This window comes from Cyprinus carpio, chromosome A5 (assembly GCF_018340385.1).
Source record: "Cyprinus carpio isolate SPL01 chromosome A5, ASM1834038v1, whole genome shotgun sequence".
NCBI classification, from domain to species: domain Eukaryota; kingdom Metazoa; phylum Chordata; class Actinopteri; order Cypriniformes; family Cyprinidae; genus Cyprinus; species Cyprinus carpio.
In genome coordinates, this window is record NC_056576.1 from 32,241,727 (window position 1) to 32,259,205 (window position 17,479).

General features: G+C 35.9%; 1 protein-coding gene across 1 annotated transcript in view; it reads left to right on the forward strand.

The window, feature by feature from the left end:
- The first annotated feature begins 15,786 nt into the window (after positions 1-15,786).
- Positions 15,787-17,479, forward strand: part of LOC109081411 (acetyl-CoA carboxylase 1-like) — a 61,541-nt gene continuing 59,848 nt past the window's right edge. The window contains exon 1 of the mRNA XM_042757417.1: positions 15,787-16,001. The gene's annotated coding sequence lies outside the window, so the exon portion shown is untranslated. The remainder of the gene's footprint in view (positions 16,002-17,479) is intronic.

Sequence of the window (17,479 nt, forward strand, 5' to 3'; positions counted from 1 at the left end):
TATGAAGAAGGATCCTTATTGCATTTGTTCATACAGTTTTTTAAATTGGTTTGACATTTTCATAAGTAAGGTGTGCATTTTCGAAACTCTTAGTACTAATATCACAACAGATCATCAAAAGTGCACTTTTTTCAAACATTTCAGCATATTTTCACTTGTCTTAGTACAATACATACAATCACAAAGTATCCTTTTCACTACACAAAATAAGTGTTTCATCTATATAAATGTTTCATTCACAGCAACAGCCTTTCATAAAGCTCTCACTATAAAAACTTATCATTTACTTGTCTGCTTATTCAGTTTAATACATTTGTCTATTATTTGATCTACTCATCTTAATGGTTAATCAGTGAATCATTTGGTGCATCTATAGATATCTGTAGATATAGATTCAGTAGATATAGTTTCTATAGAACTTGTTAGCAATTTGGGGATAATTTGCGTGACGTACAAGTCATCATCGGAGAGTGTGTGCGTAGTCTCTGCGCGGACATCCGTGTGCCTCCCATTTTTTGTGACCACGTGGACAAGTACACACGGTCAGTAGGCTACTGTGCATGTGCAGGCTGTGTGAAGAAGCCCATTGCTATTTGAACCTGTAAAATCCATCAATAAAACAATATAAAGCCAGCCAGATGTGCAACAACTCTGGATAATTGTTTATTCGCATGTTTGTTTATGGTTCAAGCCCATCTACTGGGCATGTATGGAACATACCCGCGTACACTTTCAGTAGTAAAAATACAAGTAGTACATGTCCGCACTGTTTGTGGATTGCGCACATGGAAAGTATTGCTCACATGGAAAGTATAACACAGGCCTCAATGTAAGGCAGTGGTTCTCAAACCTCTCCATGAAGAACCCCCAGCACTGCACATTTTGTATGTCTCCCTCATCTATCACACCTGATTCAGCTCATCAGCTCATTAGTGGAGACTGCAAAACCTGAAGTGGGTGTGTCAGATTTAGGGAGACATACAAAATATGCAGTGCTGGGGGCACTTCATGGAAAGGTTTGAGAACCACTGGTGTAGGGGGATAGAATATGCAGTTTGCACAATATTAAACCCATTACTCCTATGGAATGCCACCTATAAAGATAGGAATACCTGTGGGTGGGTGGGTGTGTATGTGTGTGTGTGTGTGTGTGTGTGTGTGTGTGTGTGTGTGTGTGTGTGTGTGTGTGTGTGTGTGTGTGTGTGTGTGTGTGTGTGTGTGTGTGTGTGTGTGTGTGTGTGTGTGTACCATATATTGGAGACAAAGTGTAACCCAAAAGTAAGCAAAACCTGACAAAATCAACCAAAACCTCTCTTTGAGGATGTCCTAATTTGCCATTTTGCAATTTGTGAACATACAGCAGGATAAACAGATGATTCTTCTGCACAATCTGACTTTGCTGCAGCCTGGAATTGAACTGCTGGTTTCGTCTGGTCAGAGGAGAACTGGCACCCCTGACTGAGCCTGGTTTCTCCCAAGGTTTTTTCTCCATTCTGTCACCTATGGAGTTTTGGTTCCTTGCCGCTGTCGCCTCTGGCTTTCTTAGTTGGGGACACTTCATTTAAAGCGATATCGTTGACTTGATTGCAAATTATTGCACAGATACTATTTAAACTGAACTGAGCTGCATGATGACATCACTGAATTCAATGATGAACTGCCTTTAACTGTCATTTTGCATTATTGACACTGTTTTCCTAATTAATGTTGTTCAGTTGCTTTGACGCAATCTTTTTTGTTTAAAGCGCTATATAAATAAAGGTGACTTGACTTGTTAAAAGGGAGAGGTACTAATCAGAGATGGATCAGAGATCTATCAGAAGAAGGGAGACAGATGGCATCAAATTTTACATTACATTATACCATGTGATACGGTATGTAGAGGCATATACCATGTCAGAGACTGCACATTTAACTCACCTTTCATCTGAAAATTTCAGTTACAGTAAAGATTTAGTCATATGGCACGGTTAGGATATTTACTGCATTGACAGCAAACTCTGTTCTAGCACAAAACCTTATGGCCATGTCATATCCTCATCACACCTTTTGATAACACCCTGGATAAATGCTTTTACAAACATGTATTTTATGTGAGTTATACAAGTTAGGTAATCTAAGTGTATTTTCTAACATTTCAGAAAAAGAAAAAAAAAACCTTGATTTGAAACATGTATATTGCATTATCTTGTTAAAATTACTAAACTGAAATAAGATCACAGTGTTGCGTTTCGGTGATTAAATCAAACGTTCTAAATATATTTTAAAATAATCTTATGTTTTGAAAATAATGATTGTGTGGATGAAAATATGTGTAATTGTAATGAGTAATGAGATCAGTTTTGAAAGAATGACTAATGATGTTACAAGTGTGATCAGTTTGGATTTTTGTACTAAGAGTTTTAAAAATATACACCTTACTTGTGAAAACAGCACCAAAGCAAATAATAAAACAAAAGCTGTAAATAAATTAAAGATAGAATAAATAAACCATGTATTAATAATTTTTATTATATATGTGAAATCGTATTCAGTGTTTAACTGCAAAATATTTAGTTGGTCAGTGATCTTAGTGCTAACCTGAAGCAAAAATAAATAAATTATTTAAAACGGTAACAAGGTTACAGTAAAGACTACAGTTGTTAATCTTTTTTAAATTATTTAATAAAATACATCTATTAAATTTTTAGCTCAGGTCTGTTGCATAATATTAGCAGATATAAATGTTGATTTCAATAATGTATTCGTAAATCTTAAAAATATATTCAGCTATTATTAATAAATGCTTTAGAAGTACTTTTGGTTACACTTTATTTTAAGGTGTCCTCGTTACTGTGTAATTATACATTTAAGTACTGAGTAATATTAATTAACTACATTACTTACTATATGGTTAGGGTTAGGATTAGGGTTTGACTTAGGGTTACTTGCATGTAATTATGCATAATTAATTGTTATTATAATAGTAAGTACATGTAACATGTGTAACAAGGACACCTTAAAATAAAGTGTTACCATACTTTTCATTGTTGTTTTATGTTAATTAATGTAATTATCTTTAACAAATGGAACCTTATTGTAAAGTGCTAGTGTTCTACCTTAAAAAAAAAAAACATGTTTGTGGCTTTCTGTCACAGACTTATTCTTCAAGAGATACTTGAATTTAAGTAAAGGTAGCTCTATTTATTTAACACCTGTTTAATTTTTCCTTGACAGCAGATAGCACATGTAAAAATTGCTTCATCTTACTCCACTCCTTCCGAGAATTATTAATGGTCACTCTTGGTGGTACACTGAGGGGTGATGAAGACATGAGAAATTATTGTAATCTTAAAAATGTCCTTTAAGGCCAGATTGTGATCAAATTTAAGATTGGGATGAGCTGTCAAATGTAAATGAGATGCAACCTGAGTGTCCTGCCCTAGATCCAGTGAAGTGGAAGATGAAGGTGTTTTCCCTTAGGTCCTCCTGTCACTTCAAACGAGCTGTACAGCAGCAGATCAGTTATTTTTCACCTAGTCTAGTGAGCAAGGGAAAAGAAAAATATTCATTTCTGCCACAACCACTAAAGGAGCTTTAAGGGTTTATTCCAGTGCTGTCAAATGATTAATCGTGATTAATCGCATCCAAAATAAAATTTTTTGTTTACATAATATATGTGTATTTATTATGTGTGTGTGTGTGTATATGTATATATATATATATATATATATATATATATGTATATATATATATATATATATATATATAATATACACAGTACACACATATATTTTGTAAACCAAAACTTTCATTTTGGATGAGATTATTCGCAATAATTGTTTGACAGCACTAAATACCAAAAGAATACTGTGTGCCAACATGTTTCTAATTTGAAGACTAAACCATTTAATCTGTTTCATATGTGAAAATCCTGATAATCTTTGCAGTAAAATTGAGTCCACTAACATTGACACAGTAGAAAATCACTCAGTAGAGTGAATTTTTATGCACTTACACTGAAAATGAATTCTCACTTTCCCCAATAAGGAAATCATTGAGGTTCTTCCTTTTCAACGAGGGATGCGTTTTTTGCTGTAACATAGGAAAAGTCAGCGGTTCCCAAGGGGAAACCATTGATCTAACAGCCTTTGGACTCTGTCGATCTCCCCTCCTGTCTTCGCGATGTGGATTTTCCTCTTCACTGAGCGTGCCTGAGCAATCAAAAAGCATCTTCACTGACTTGGAAATGTGGCGAAGAGGTCAAGTACAAGTTCCTCTCAGTCAGCAGAAAACTTCTCTTGGCAGTGCTTGAATGCTCTGCCTTGGCACCACTATTGAAGTTTAAAAAAAAAACAGCAAGAGAGAAAGCAGGAGACCTCCAAATGACTCACAAATTCTTAGTCTGTTTCAGAGTTTTATGGTTGGAAAAACTACAACCAAGTCCGTTAATAGAAATAGCACACTGATATACTTTCACATCTAGGTCAGCTCAAGTTTTCTTACAACATACCTTTTCTTATTTTCTAAAACAGTTATGGTTAAAAGAGTATCTAGCTACATAGTTCATTTTGACCTGCAAACTAGCAGCTGGAAAGACAGTGAATAACTGATTCTGAACATTGATGGCTGCAGTATTTATCAGTGTGAAGCTGAAAGTGTACTGTGTGTAGAGGTTGTAAGGGGATCCAGGGAAACTGTAGCAGCCATTGTATTCTGATTGTTTAATATACGGTACTGCCACAATTCTTGTCACATATGTAGCAAGCAAAATATGCCTGAATAACTAACACTCGTTTGATTTAAAATGACCCAGATAATGTGTGTATATAATGTTGTTTAAACATCATATATGTGTGTGTGTGTGTGTGTGTGTGTGTGTGTGTGTGTGTGTGTGTGTGTGTGTGTGTGTGTGTGTGTGTGTGTGTGTGTGTGTGTGTGTGTGTGTTATTTATGTAGTTTATAGAATATAAACAAAAATATGCTGTAAGGTTTAGTGTAAATTTTCAAAAATCTCTGTTAAAAGCATTCAGATGGGCTCTATATATCATATATCACATGCAGCATGTGCTGTATAGTGCAATGACTCATTCACATCATTTCATTCATTCATTCATTCATTCATCCAGCCATCCATTGTGGGTGAAGTATTTACCTGCGGGTGATGGAATCACTCAATCAGTTTTATATTGTGTTGAAAGAATCATTGCAGCATTGTATCAAACCTTTTTATTGCTTTGCATTTGCTCATTCATCTCTTGAAAAGGTTTTAAAAAGCAGATCAACTGGTCCGCGGTCTATTCACATGATTGTGCCTGAGTGTTGATGTTGAATAAAAAGATTTCTCAGATCTATTTCAGATGTAGCCAGCATTTTCTGACTCAGGGACCTCTAAAATAAAAATGGTAGATTTGCTTAAAACAATACTAGTAATGTATAAGAATTACAGTAATAACATTAACAACTAGTGTTGACCTAGTTTCAAACACTGGGCCATTGGTTTTGTATAATCTGACAGAGAGAAATTTATTTCATGATGGCTTTGCACTCTATACAAGCAACTGAATGGAAAGATATTGAAGAGGTTGGTCAGTTCAAATAATAATAATAATAATAATAATAATAATAATAATGATAATAATAAAATATTAGATAAAAAAAAAACAATTAGAAATGTTTATATCTTTATCTATTTTTGTATCTATATTTGTATATATATATATATATATATATATATATATATATATATATATATATATATATATATATATATATATGTGTGTGTGTGTGTGTGTTTATGTACATTTAATATTATATATATAAATTTAAGTAAATGTCGACCCAGGCTCATTGACATTTCTGCACAATCAGTGCCACTAAGAGCATGGTCAGTTTTATCTGAAACAGATGATCATGAATCTGGCAATGTTTTATTACATTGTTTTTTGTGCCAATCAGGGCAGTTTGGGAATGAAACATCTGGCGAGTGGCACTAAAAGGTTAATGCTCTTTAGGACTACTTTAGAAAAAGCATGCATATAGAGCTGATTATGAGATGCAAACATCAAAATAAGTTCACAAATCATGTACTGTTGTATAAAGTGTTGTGAGGTCTTAAATATTAAATATTGTGCAAGAAACCATATGAAAACCAGTCTTTATTAATTGATAAACTTTCACTGTAATCATAATTTGTGTGAAATAGAATAACAATTTTTGGTGTTTTACTGCTACTAGTGTTCATTTTTAGCTGGAAACAGCAGTGAACTGTATAGGTATCTTTTCAGAGTTTTGCTAAAATGTATTGGTGAAGTTTTCCAGTGAGCCCATATGTTCATTTCTATGGACACACAGTTGAAACATGTATTGGATCTATTGGATTAAGTGGGATCTTATAGTAATAAATTCTTATTTCCTACAGTATCAACATAACACCCTTCAAAGGCCATTACCACAAATCTTTCAAAAGTAAGTCTTTCCCATTTACACTGTATTTATTTCATGACAAACTACCACAGTTATATACCCCAAACAAATGTTTTTCTACTACGGCGTATGTTGGCGGAGATCAAAGTGTCTTTTAAGCTTCCATTTCTTGGTGGAAAACACAGGGTCTAGTTACCCACGCTCCCCCTCGAGCTTGTTTGCCATTAAATATTACAATGTGCCATAGTGCAGAGGTGAAAGTGAGCCCCTCTGAGCTGCCACTCACTGGAATAAAGGGCTGGCCTTATGCGGCAGGTAAACAGAGAGAGCGAGAGCCACAGGTTGGGTTACAGACCCGCTCAAGAAGAGGCCCTCTCCGGCTCTGGTTGCCCATGATGGGGGGGATCGCTTTACCTGCGGCTGCCACATGAAATGGTCCGGTCCAAGTTCCCTGCTCGCCTCTTGGATGGAATGATTACTTATTCATAGTTGAAAGGAAGAATAGGAGGGTGGGTTGTGAATGGGGGTCCTTGTTGTCAGTGGTGGTGTAAGGAACAGGTGACAGAAGGGTATCTGTTACCTGCTTCTGCCCGTCCATGGGGTTACTCCAGAGAGTCAGTGCCATGTTTCGACCGTGTGAAATCTCACACTGCCCGTTACTCGGGGCCACAGAGGCTCAACATATTGGCAGAGCTTTTTGTGATGTGGTTTTGCTTTCTGCACCTAGACCTAATGAAAACTATAAATAAGATCTGAGAACACACCAAGTCTTCTGCTTAATCGTATCCAGGCACAAAGTACCTGTCTGTTCCCATCATGCCTTGGACACCAGTGGATGAACTCCATTCAGTATTTATCAGCAGACCTCTCTGCAGATCTTTGGGTAAAATGCTTTAATTAAACTGGAGCCTTGCATCAAAAGCTGCATTCAGGGATGTCAGTCAGCACCAGAGAGATGTAGGGACCAGGGCCTCTGTAGCCATTGTTACAGTCTGCCAGTCCACAGGAACGTGTAACTAAAGTCACCCAGCCTCATTGTGCCACTAGTAAGCAATATGTTCCACTGTGTGATGGGTGAAGACATCAACACAGATTCTTTTCATTGGTGTTTGTGGCATCTGCTTTGAGGGAAAATGATGCATAATGCACAATGTTGCAACATCTCGTTTAATGTTCGATACTTCAAGGGGTTGTCCATCTTATGTCATTCCAAACTGTATGTATGACTGATTTTTTTCTGTGACACACACACACACACACACACACACACACACACACACAAACACACACATCTTTTAAAGAATGTTTCAATTGTTTTGTCCATAAGAGTTCATGTCTGGAAAGTTTTTTGGGTGTATATTTTGGGTGAATTGACATGGGTGAATTATTACAAGTAAAATGAGCTGTTGATCATGCTGTATTAAATATGATGCAAATATATTAAACTCGTCATTTAATCAGACCCAACAAGCTGTAAGGACTTGTAATCTGATAACATTAATCTACAGGATAGTCTTGTAACTTGTAATTACAGTTAGCAATATAGCAAATTTATATATATATATATATATATATATATATATATATATATATATATATATATATATATATATATATATATTAAACCTTGTTAGTTAGCATTACCATGCCTTTGATAAGCATTAGCATTTGCTGTGTAAATGGTGGTCTCTTCTGGCCTCTACTGGCCTATACTGGAAAAGTACTGAAGTACTGAAAGTACTGAAGTAGTTTTACTAACTACCTAACTAACTAACTACATGGATAAGTGAATTCATAAATGCCAAAAAATGTGATCATGTGCTTCAGACTGAGAAAACCTCTGGTGGCCAATTTGCTGGATTTCTGTTGTGCCTGACTTGACTTTAATTTAACAAATTTATATTTATCAGTGTTATTCAGTAAAAGACATCTGTGGTTCTCAGTCAGGTGTGTGGAACAAACACACTAGTAAATTGCAGATAACACAGGAAAACTCATGTAAAAACTGAGATTGTGTGGCACTGGAAGACATGAAGAGTAAATGTGGGAGTCATGGATAAAGACAAAACACTGTCAGTGGTGGAAGATCAAGCTTTCAAAAGAATGGTCAGCATCCCAGGTGACACCATACCCTCAAGGACCATTTAAAAATAAATAAATTAATTAAATGATCTAAAGGGGATGAAGTACCAACAGGCCTTCCAGAAAGTAAAGATTGACAAACACCAACAAGCACAGATATAATCGCAGGTGATCAATGCAGAGTTGAATAACACAAGCATTAAACAAAAAAATGAAAAAGCGTGAAAAAGTGAAAAACCTCCACATTAGCCAGAAGTAGTCTTTTTTTTTGTGTGTAATTAGTGGGTTAGGCTGTATATTGAATACCATAGCAAGTGCAGAAATAGTTCATGGAAGACTGGGACAAGATGTCACAACCTGGAGCTGAACATGTTCAAAACAGTGGAGTTGATAGAGGACTTCAGGAGAAACCCCCCTGCACTGCCCCCATTCACCATTATGAACAGCACTCTGGCACCAGAGGAGTCATTCAAGTTCCGGGGCACCATCATCTCTCAGGACCTGAAGTGGGACAATCACATTATCAAAAAGGCCCAGCAGAGGCTGTACTTCCTTTGCCAGCTGAGGAACTTCAACCTGCCACAGGAGCTGCTGATACTCTGCTGTCAGTGAATCCATCCTCTGCACTTCTAATTTTCTGGTTCAACTCAGCTACTAAATCAGACCTTAGAAGAAGATTGAAGCAGATAGTCCAAAGTGCTGAGCAAATTAGTGGTACAACTCTCAACACTCTCCAAGAACTGCACTCATCCAGAATGAGTAAAAGAGCTGGCAAAATCATTCTAGACCCTTCACATCCAGACCACTTCATCTTTGTTGTAATACACAACATTATTTATACTTTTATTTATTTAAAACGCTATACTTCCTATTTACATATCCTTGCATTTGTACATAATACCTGTAACACAAAGACCACTTCATCTTTGTTGTAATTTCATGAATATATATATATATATATATATATATATATATATATATATATATATATATATATATATATATATTAATGTTTGTTGTATATTATTATTTCCTATTTACTTATTCTATTTTTATTATCTGTCACCTAAACAAACCTGGCAATAAAGCTCTTTTTGATTCTGATTCTGATTTTTTTGTTACAAAGTTTATGTTTTGGCACATATACTGGTACCTTAAAAAAGATACAGTGCCAAACACACACACTCACTCTCTCACACACACACACACACACACACACACACACACACCTACAATATTAACGACTGACAATATTTAAAAACTCATTCTGATTAAAATCTGCAATTATTATGCCAATAGTTGCCTATTGTCTGAAAGAATGCTATAGTGTGGTTGTTTCATGTTACTCTGGTTTTTTATTGTCTTATAATGATACTGAATTTCAGTTTGGTAGTATATATATATATTTTCCCTTTGGTCATATTTTGAATTACCCTGTACAGGCCAAGCATATCACTGAATTTCTTTTAGCTTTTTAACATATATATTTTAACATATATATATAATATATATATATATATATAGATATATATATATAGATATATATATTAGAAGAAAAAGAAAAAGAAGAAGAAGAAGAAGAAGAAGAAGAAGAAGAAGAAGAAGAAGAAGAAGAAGAAGAAGGAACCGTTAATGAGAATCAATGTCACCTGTAGTATGACTATATCGCCATCAGATGGCAGTGGTAAACTAGGTTTTGTGGTTCAGATCTCATGTATTCTCGTCATATGTATAAAAGGGCATTGAAACAGGGCATTTACTAAATATAATTTAATTAATTTAATTAAATGTTTAAAAATCTGTTATCTTGAAAAATTATTTAAACTACTACAGCCCACTGACTTTATTTTAATTTATTTTTTTAATTTATGTTTTAAATATTATTGTCCAATTTATGACCCTTAAAAACGTCTTAAAATGCACACATGTAGGTCAGGAAAATCAAAATTTTCTCGGGGGAGCAATCCTCCGAACCCCACTACCAATCTCCATTTTGGGACCTCGGTATTTATAAAAAATGTAAAAAAAAAAAAAAAAAAACCTGCGTACGCCCCTGTGTGCTTAAGTGAGGATAAAGGTAGATTCTGTTATCAAAGTACATGTTGCTACATCTCAGGCTTTGGTTATTCAAAGCAAATATATCAGGAGAACTGATGAAATATCGGCCACAGTTTTAGATCAGTAAATATATTATCCTGTGTGAATTTAACATGAAACTGACCAATGATCATTTAAAATGACCTGAATATGAAACTGGCAAATGATTTACTGTATTGTTGTTGGCAATTCTATGATAGATCAATTTTAATGAACAGCAGTTGGCTGAGAGCAAAGACTCTTATTTTGTGGATTTTTACAGTGTGATTGCCATTATCAACCATTTGTTTGTTCGTAAAAAAAAAAAAGTAAAGAAGTGGCAATGATAAACCAGTTGATATACAGTATTAACAGACTAGTTAACATAAGTATTTACTCTCCCTTTCATTAGCACTCAATGTCCAGTTCAAAATATTTGTAATAATTTTGAATAAATTAAATTATAGCCTGTAGGCTATTATTTATGGGCCATCACCCACCCTAACTGAAGATATGGAATGTTAAAAGTAATTAACCAGCTAGTAAGTGTAAATAAATTGTCCAATAAATGTTCATTCTGATTCTGACTCTGTAGTATATGTTGCGCAATGTAAAACTGCATGATGATTTACCCAATATTTGGATCAGGCTTCTGGGTCTCCAGTCGGGCCGAGCAGGTCAAGGTTGCACTTTTTGAAATACTTTTGAAATGATCAAATCAGCAAATTTGCTTGCAAATCAGAAACACTTGGAAAGTCAAGTCAAGTCAAGTCACCTTTATTTATATAGTGCTTTATACAAAACACATTGTGTCAAAGCAACTGAACAACATTAATTAGGAAAACAGTGTGTCAATAATGCAAAATGACAGTTAAAGGCAGTTCATCATTGAATTCAGTGATGTCATCATTCAGCTCAGTTCAGTTTAAATAGTAATTGTGCAATCATTTGCAATCAATCAACGATATCGCTGTAAATGAAGTGTCCCCAACTAAGCAAGCCAGAGGCGACAGCGGCAAGGAACCAAAACTCCATCAGTGACAGAATAGAGAAAAACCTTGGTAGAAACCAGGCCCAGTCGGGGGGCAAGTTCTCCTCTGGCTAGATGAAACCAGCAGTGGGAAGTCGTGGTCTAATGGTTAGAGAGTCGGACTCCCAATCGAAGGGTTGTGAGTTCGAGTCTCGGGCCGGCAGGAATTGTGGGTGGGGGGAGTGCATGTACAGTTCTCTCTCCACCTTCAATACCATGACTTAGGTGCCCTTGAGCAAGGCATCGAACCCCCAACTGCTCCCCGGGCGCCGCAGCATAAATGGCTGCCCACCGGGTGTGTGTTCACAGTGTGTGTGCGTGTTCACTGCTCTGTGTGTGTGCACTTCGGATGGGTTAAATGCACAGCACGAATTCTGAGTATGGGTCACCATACTTGGCTGAATGTCACGTCACTTTCACTTTCAGTTCAATTCCAGGCTACAGCAAAGTCAGATTGTGCTGAAGAATCATCTGTTTCCTGTGGTCTGTCCCGGTGGTCGTCTGAGACAAGGTGAACGAAGTTTTTATGGGTTTTATGTAGTTGTCCTGGTCTCCGCTGTCTTTCAGGGCTGTAGAGGTCCCTTCTGGGTGCTGATCCACCATCTGGGCTGGATACGTACTGGATAAGGGGTTATTTGGGTGTCATTCTGACTTGGATACAGACTGGATCTGGTGGCTACGGTGACCTCGGAATAAGAGAGAAACAGACTAATATTAGCGTAGATGCCATTCTTCTAACGATGTAGCAAGTACATCTGGTGTTATGGGAAGTGTTCCCGGTTCTGGTTTACCTAATTAATGCAGCCTAAAAATCCTTTAATGGATTTGGATATTAGAAACGTATTAGTGTGTTATGTGTAAGCCAGGTTAAAGAGATAGGTCTTAAATCTAGATTTAAACTGCAAGAGTGTGTCTGCCTCCTGAACAATGTTAGGTAGGTTATTCCAGAGTTTAGTCGCTAAATAGGAAAAGGATCTGCCACCCGCAGTTTATTTTGATATTCTAGGTATTATTAAAAGTACCACAGTTTTGAGAACGCAGTGGACGTGGAAGACTATAATGTAACAAGAGCTCGTTCAAGTGGTGCTAAACCATTCAGGGCTTTATAAGTAATAAGCAAGATTTTAAAATCTATATGATGTTTAATAGGTAGCTAATGCAGTGTTGACAGAACCGGGTTAATATGGTCATACTTCCTGGTTCTAGTAAGAACTCTAGCTGCTGCATTTTGAACCAGCTGGAGTTTGTTTATTAAGCGCACAGAAGAACCACCCAATAAAGCATTACAATAATCTAACCTTGAGGTCATAAACACATGGATTAACATTTCTGCATTTGACATTGAGAGCATAGGTCGTAATTTTAGATATATTTTCGAGATGGAAAAATGCAGTTTTACAAATGTTAGAAACGTGGCTTTTTAAGGAAAGATTGCTATCAAATAGCACACCTAGGTTCCTAACTGATGACGAAGAATTGACAGAGCAGCCATCAAGTCTTAGACAGTGTTCTAGGTTATACATGATGCAATAATTAAAACCTCTGTTTTTTCAGAATTTAGTAGTAGGAAATTGCTAGTCATCCCTTTTTTTTATATCAACTAAGCATTCCGTTGGTATGTTTCACCGGGCCGCGAAGAAATATAGAGCTGAGTATCATCAGCATAACAGTGAAAGCTAAAACCATGTTTCCTGATGATATCTCCCAAGGTTAACATGTAAAGCGTGAAGAGTAACAGCCCTAGTACTGAGCCTTGAGGTACTCCATACTGCACTTGTGATCGATATGATACTTCTTCATTCACTGCTACAAATTGATGGCAGTCTTATAGGTACGATTTAAACCATGCTAATGCACTTCCATTAATACCAACAAAGTTTTCTAGTCTATGCAAAAGAATGTTGTGGTCGATACTGTCGAACGCTTCACTAAGATCCAATGGCACTAATAGAGAGATACAACCACGATCAGATGATAAGAGCATGTCTTTTGTAACTCTAAGGAGAGCAGTCTCAGTACTATGATACGGACTAAATCCTGACTGGAAATCCTCACAGAAACCATATTTTCTTCTAAGAAGGAATATAATTATGAGGATACTACCTTTTTCTAGTATCTTGGACAGAAAAGGGAGATTCAAGATCGGTCTGTAATTAACTAGTTCTTTGGGGTCAAGTTGTGGGGTTTTTTTTTGATGAGAGGCTTAATAACAGCCAGTTTAAAGGTTTTGGGGACATATCCTAATGACAATGAGGAATTGATAATAGTCAGAAGAGGATCTATGACTTCTGGAAGCACCTCTTTTAGGAGCTTAAATGGAATAGGGTCTAGCATACATGTTGTTGGTTTAGATGATTTAACAAGTTTATACAATTCTTCCTCTCCTATAGTAGAGAATGAGTGGAACTGTTCCTCAGGGGATCTATAGTGCCCTGTCTGATAAATACCTGGGGTTATGTTTTTTTCTTCTAAAAGAGATGAAAAGTAATCAGATCTAGCAGTTTTTAATGCTTTTCTGTAGGATAGGTTACTTTCCTGCCAAGCAATACGAAAAACCTCTAGTTTTGTTTTCCTCTAGCTGCACTCAATTTTCCGGGCTGCTCTCTTTAGGGTGTGAGTGTGCTCATTATACCACGGTGTCAGACTGTTTTCCTTAATCTTCCTTAAGCGTAAAGGAGCAACTGTATTTAAAATGCTAGAAAAGAGAGAGTCCATAGTTTTCCACCACATCATCAAGTTGTTCTGAGGTTTTGGATATGCTAAGGAATTTGGATACATCAGGAAGATTACTTACAAAGCAGTCTTTTGTGGTAGAAGTGATGGTTCTACTATACTTGTAACAAGAAGTAGAATTCACAGTTTTGAAGCACCACTGAAGCACCATTACTTCAAATCTAGGTTATGATCAGTGATCATATCATTTACAAAAAGTGCTTTTGTAGAAAGGGACCTGATATTCAATAAGCCAAGCTTTATCATTTGTTTATCCATATTGCATCTGTTTTTTATTTGTTGAACCAAAATTAAATTGTTATTCTTAAATTGGTTTGGACGTTTTTTGTATTTTCTAGTTTGGGGAACAGACACAGTCTCTATGTGCTGAGAATTAACTGACTTCTGTGACCAGAAAGAACAACAATGACTACTGGGTGACAATAAAATGTGAGGTATTTGTTACGTTGGTTTGACAAAGGCTGTTATTGTACAAACATGGATTATTTTTTTTACCAAAACAAAAATTTCTCACGGACTTACATTCATGGAATGTTCAGAGACTTCTTCACAATAAACATTTGAGCGGCGGTATATGCTGCATTCACGGTAATTATTAAGTGACCTCATCACATTTCATGTTTTATTTGTTAAGTGGCATACAGTTATCATCTTAACTGTAAATAAAAACTGTTTTTTGTTTTTTCTAATTCAATATTGGTCCCCTTCAGTAGAAAATATAGGGCTCCCCATTTGCATGGTATGGTTGCACGAGATGTATTGTAAAGTCCACACCAAAGGCTTAGTAACTGCTATTTGGTTTGAAACTAACTCTTTACTTTATTCGGTTGCACCATTTGTTCTTAAGGCAGAATATAGCTACAGTAGTATGTAAGCTCTTTATAAAGTACTGCGTAGTAGCGCAATATGATGTTTACCCTCATGACTGAACTTGTTTTGTCTCATGTAACAGTAAAAATATGTTTCTGTTGAAATACAATACTACTTAGTCATCAATAATGAAATAAGTATTTTTATATGTAAATAACATTCAGAAACAGTATTTGAAATTAAGAAGGATTAATAAATAAATACTGAGAAAACAGTAAATGACATTTATAAATTATGATTAATTTGATTTGACCATCTGGCAACATCCTAGGGCGAAAAAAATGCATTAGGACTAAATATACTTTAGATTACGTGGCTCTTTTCCACGTTTGTAAAGCCAAAAATTAAAGTTTGTCTTGATGACTTTTACTTTTCTAGTTGATACATAGAATCTCCACATCAAATATAATAAAATCGTTTTGATTTGTTGTTTAATAGAACATTCTACACCAGAAAACACGTGTGTCTAACGAATCATCAAATTATTGGGTACACCTTCCTATTTATTTGCATGCGTGACCCCGCCCCGAGCAAGGCGCGCAATACTATTGGTCCACTGATAGAGAGCGTGAGCGGTTGCATCGGTGAGGTCAAAGGACGACGTCCCTCAGTAACCCCACTCGCATCACACCACCGGGATGCTGCTGTCAAAGAGGCTGGAACTCCAGAGTCTGAAGCATTATGCTGCTAAATAGCCTATTACCCATCATCGGAGCGGAGATGTGCTTCAAATAGAAGGGAATTCAGTCGTTATCAAAACGTCGGTTTACACACCTCAGAATTGCTTGCAGACTCTTTTCGCACGGTGAGTACATAAGCTTATTACCCCGAGTGCCTGCTAACTTTAACGCTGCACATGACACTGCACATAACGTTACTGGACGGATTTATAAAACATCAGCAGCGTCTCTGGCTGGCGAACCCTTGGCAGATCAGATGACAGGAGGGTTTGTGACGCATGAGTTAGCATATGTGCTAGTTTGAACCGATTCCACTGTTACAAGGTTTAAGTTGAGACAGGCAGTTCACATGTTTGAAGGATGAAGAAAAATAAGAAAACACAGAAAAAAAGAATTTTTTATCTATATATATCTATGTATCTATATATCTATGTATCTATCTATATCTATATCTATATCTATATCTATATCTATATCTATATATATCTATATATATATATATATATATATCTATATATATATATATATATCTCACTATCATACTGACTAAAGGAAACCGGTTATGGACTGATAGCAGAGATGAGACCTGAATTAAAGTGTAAGTTTATTGGAAAGCTGTTTCACACATGTTTGAGGGTCCGTGAAGCTGAGACTCGTTGATCAGGTTGATCAGGCTGGATGAGGTGCGGTTATAGTTTTACATGTGGCAGTCCTGCAGGTGAGTTGCTAAATCGAGGTACAGTAATCAGACAGGTTCACATGGAGTCAAACGTAAGATACAGTAGCGCTACCGTCGATGTGATAGATTGATGGCAATCGGTGTACCATGGTGCTTCAGTGATACTACATATAATGGTATCCGTAGTATTGTAAAGACTTATGTATTGCATGTTCAAAAACATAATATTGCTATGGTACCATGTCCATAAAACATAACTTACAAATAGATACCAAAAATACTGTGATACTACATTTTAGCAACATATGTAATTATCATGGTATTTGTAGTGTAGTCATGGAATGAGCTAGTAATAAAGGCAAAATTGTAATACTAGATACTAGATACTAGAACTTAGAAATTAGAATGCTGCATTGGAAACTAACTGAAATCATTTGAAGTTAAAGTGCTACAATACTAAAACTGAAATAATAATACATTTAAGCAAGGGGTGTAATGCTTTAACATTGCTTATGGTTTGATTTGGTTCATGGTCTTAAGGTCATGGTTTAGTATGACACAAAAAGAAAAAACTAAATGCAACAGAACAAATAAATACAATAGAGCAAAGATACAAATAAAATAAGCTTTTTTTTTTAAAAAAGAAGTTTTTCAGATGTTTTCAAGCACAGAAATTTAAAAACAAATGTAAAATAACAGTGCATATTTCACTGTATAAATTAAAGACCAATCCTTGTTGAAGTTGCAAAAGCTATTCAATCAAGAGAAGTGAGTGATTTTCTCATCTTTTTTTTTTGTTTAATATTAAAGGGGACATTGGATGCCCATCGTACCGAGAGTACAGCAATCGTGGGTGGTGTATCACGGTTTTTCAGTTCGCTTTGAATATCGTTACACCCCTAATTTAACCTGAATAAAAATATT